The 4,358-nt window shown below is 46.8% G+C and overlaps 1 non-coding gene across 1 annotated transcript; it reads right to left on the minus strand.

The window, feature by feature from the left end:
* Positions 1-1,145: 1,145 nt before the first annotated feature.
* On the minus strand, positions 1,146-1,220 carry Trnat-ugu (transfer RNA threonine (anticodon UGU)). Its single transcript has one exon. It is a non-coding gene; the product is annotated as a tRNA-Thr (tRNA).
* Positions 1,221-4,358: the final 3,138 nt, after the last annotated feature.

Here is a 4,358-nt window from a genome sequence, read left to right on the forward strand (position 1 = left end):
TCCCCTAGAACTTAGAACTACTTAAACCTAACTAACCTAAGGACATCAAACACATCCATGCCCGAGGCAGGATTCGAACCTGCGACCGTAGCAGTCCCGCGGTTCCGGACTGCGCGCCTAGAACCACTAGACCACCGCGGCCGGCAAGCACTTCCGAAACGGCTAAGTTTGTAAACTGTTCGTGTGTTCGTGTGCCGGCGTGGTTATAATATACCGTTCATGACAAAATGGTGCTAACTGAAACCGGCGCTGAGACACCTGTGGTGCACCACGCGCCATACATGACAGGGATGAGCTACGGTTGCGGAGATGTGTACAAGCGAATAGACGTGCCGTCTTTTCAGCATCCGACCACCCAGATGAACCAATGGGTATCAACAATGTTTCTTCGACAACAGTTCAGCGAACGTTGCTGCTTTTATGTCTCTTCAGCAGGCGTCTGTTTCATGTACCCATTCATCTGTGATGAAAGCTGGAAATCGCACGCCAATACCGGAACTGGACGTCCACTGAGTGGAAATAGGTAGCCTTGACAGGTGAATCACATTTTGTGCTTCATCGGACAGATGATAGTCTGAAAGCAACACCCTGTAACAATCGTCGAAAGGGTCCAGGTCTGGGGAGAGATCGTAGGGGTGCGGGGAATATTTCCGTGGCATTCCTGGGTGGTATTGTCATTCTGGTTGGTTGGTTGGTTTGGGGAAGGAGACGAGACAGCGTGGTCATCGGTCTCGGGAAGGATTGGGAAGGAAGTCGGCCGTGCCCTTTCAGAGGATCCATCGCGGCATTTGCCTGGAGTGATTTAGGGAAATCACGGAAAACCTAAATCAGGATGGTCGGACGCGGTGTCATTCTGGAAGGCACAAATAATCAAGTATGTATTTATGCTTGGGGACCATGTCCACCGCTGCATGCTGTTTGTTTTTGCTCAGCACGGTGGTATCTACTAGGGACAATGCAACGTGTCACACAACTCGCAGTATATGTGCGTGGTACGATGAGCACCAATGTGAGTTTACCGTAATCCCCTGCCTCCAAACACCCCAGATTTAAACCAAGTCGAGAATCGAATTTAGAATTATATATTAATACCTTCAGCTGCTGACGGGGGTTGATATATATCAACGGGGACAGATGAAAATGTGTGCCCCGACCGGGACTCGAACCCAGGATCTCCTGCGTACATGGCAGACGCTTTGTCCATCTGAGCCACCGAGGGCACAGAGGATACTGCGACTGCAGGGACTTTCTCGCGCATGCCTCCCGTAAGACCCCCATTCTCACCTTATATGTCCACACGCTACATTCGTAGTGTCCCTAACCAACACACTCATTACTAGCGGAAGACATTCTTACGAAGTCCCGTAAGAGTTCAGGTAATACGTGTGCATCCGAGAGAACAGACACCTAATCCATATAAGTATATAGTTCTGGCAATACAGCCGGCCGAAGTGGCCGTGCGGTTAAAGGCGCTGCAGTCTGGAACCGCAAGCCCGCTACGGTCGCAGGTTCGAATCCTGCCTCGGGCATGGATGTTTGTGATGTCCTTAGGTTAGTTAGGTTTAACTAGTTCTAAGTTCTAGGGGACTAATGACCTCAGCAGTTGAGTCCCATAGTGCTCAGAGCCATTTGAACCAAGTTCTGGCAATACCGGCCATGACCTTCTTCTTCTGTGCGGATACACACATATTACCCGAACTCTTACGGTGTCTTCCACAAGTAATGAGCGTGTTGGGTAGGGACACTACGAATGTAGTGTGTGGACATGTAAGGTGAGAATGTGGGTTTCGCGGGAGGCTTGAGTGAGATAGTCCCCGCTGTCGCACTATCCTCTGTGCCGTCGGTGTCTCAGATGGATAGAGAGTCTGCCATGTAAGCAGTAGATCCTGGGTTCGAGTCCCGATCGGGGCACACATTTTCACATGTCCCCGTTGATATATATATCAACGCCCGTCAGCAGCTGAAGGTATTAATATATCATTTTAATTTCGCTCTAGACGGCTGCAGTTCACCTATGGTGTGTGTTGTTTCGGACCTGTCCGAAAGAACAGACGCCATATCGATATAAGTCGAGAGTCTGTGGGACCGCTTCGATCGGGCTGTTCGCGCCATCGATTTTAAACCGAGAAACCCAGCGCGGATAGTCACGGCACTAGAGTCGGCATGGCTCCAAATCGCTGTCTGTACCTTCCAGAAGCTCACGGACTCTCTTCTTGCACATCTCTCAGTGGTCAGCCCTGTAAAATGTGGCTATTCAGGCTTCTGACAGGTGGTCACATTAATGTGACTGGACAGCGTACATTATTCATTTATCTAGTTCCATGAGACCGTGTGACAAAAAGCTATTTGCTCATGGAACAAGGCAATACATAAGATTTCGAACCAAAACACATTCATTCGTCTAAATTTCCAGTTGTTATTTTATTTCTGCAACCAGTTTAGCGCTGCATTATCTATCTTCAGGCCCCCCGACCGACGTGTACAAAGCATCCCACCTCTGGTCCAGTCACAGTAGGGGCCAGCATTCAGTCACTGGCATCCATAGATTTCTTCTTAACATGGCGACCCTACGACCATCAATGGTCTGAATATGGCGTACTGTAGCGGCCGCGCGGGATTAGCCGAGCGGTTAAGGGCGCTGCAGTTATGGTCTGTGCGGCTGGTCCCGGCGGAGGTTCGAGTCCTCCCTCGGGCATGGGTGTGTGTGTTTGTCCTTAGGATAATTTAGGTTAAGTAGTGTGTAAGCTTAGGGACTGATGACCTTAGTAGTTAAGTCCCATAAGATTTCACACACATTTGAACTTTTTTTTTTGTACTGTAGCGCTGAAAATAGTGGGACAAATTAAATAACAACTGGACATTTAGACAGCTGAAGGTGTTTTGATACACATTTTATATTCAGCATCCGAGGCCCTACAAGAGAAATCAGTACATAGTTTACAGGACGCCGATTATAAAATTTATAAACAAAAGATTTAATAAAACACGAGGAAAAACTGAGAGATACCCGCTCTTATAGAACGCACAGTGCGCTAGATTGCGAGAGGGAAAGGTGAGACAAGCCAAGATCCAAACCACTCGGTGGCTTGATGACCGTGGGTGGAGCACCGGCCCACCTGAGTGTGGTTTTTAAGCTGTTTTCCAAGCTTGTTAAGGCCAATGCTGGGCTGGTGGGACGCTTTCTGCAACATAAAATACGATGTGTGAAGAGTTAAATAAGACCGTACACATGCTTGTGGCGTGCACGGCTTCCCTCTCTTACGTACGTGAGGTCTGCAGCGGCAGGAAAGGCATCCACCTGCAAAGTTAAATAGAATGAATTTGTCAAAACTTAAGTACAGTGAGGCTGGTTCCTAGAGGGGGTAAACGCTTACAAAAAGAAGAAGAGGGAAAATTGTGAGGAGTATACAAGCAAATAACACATTACCAAAAATAGTTCTAAGCCATTGCGGGGAACTTCCGTGCAGAATACGAGGAGTGTACTACGAGGAAGTCTTTCAACTTGGATTTTAATATTTGTTGTTTATCAGTCAATTTTTGCACCTACGCTGAAAATTTTACCTGCTGAACAGTGTACACCTTTCTGTACAGTGCTTAAGCAAGTGTTGTCCAACAGTATGTGGTTTTTGTGTCTAGTGTTCAGTGAATGAATGTTGCAGTTTCTCCTAAATGAGGCACTATTTTCAACCACTCATCCCTGGTGTAAGAATGTTCTTACCGAGTGTACCGAATTGCCCTAAAATATAACATCATACGGGACAACAGAGTGAAAGTAAACAAAGTGAACAATTTTTCGCGGTTCAGTGTCAGAGACAGTGGATATCATTCTCAAAGTGAAAACAGTAGCATTCCACTGCTCCATAAGATATTGATCGTGATACTTGCAAGAAAGCAATCCATCCTCTGGCCCAATAATTTAAAATGTTCGACTTCACTGATTGTCTATCTTAGGGCAATAAAATTTCACTTTCACTAGAGTTCCGAGTCGGAAACGCTAACTATTACGTTATGTTGCAATTGAGCGTTAATCAGTTCTCTGAAAACCACATTCTGATACCACTGACCATCCTATTAGCTACATCATTTCTCTTGCGTTTCAAGTCTCCTTAATAACTTTTGTGCGGTCAGAAGACAATAAAATTTTATCTGTACGGTCACCGTCATATCATTGCTATACATCAAGAAAAACAACGGCCCAAGAACAGAACCCAGTGGCACCGCCCCACCCCCCTCCATACTTTACAAGACCCCAGTCAGATTCGAATCTCTTCCTTGTTTGTTGAATCCGCAGGACAACCTACTGTCCCTTACTTTCCAGGTATGAAGTGAACCGTTGTTGATCTGGTTCCTCCAATCCC

This window comes from Schistocerca cancellata, chromosome 2 (assembly GCF_023864275.1).
Source record: "Schistocerca cancellata isolate TAMUIC-IGC-003103 chromosome 2, iqSchCanc2.1, whole genome shotgun sequence".
Lineage (NCBI taxonomy): Eukaryota > Metazoa > Arthropoda > Insecta > Orthoptera > Acrididae > Schistocerca > Schistocerca cancellata.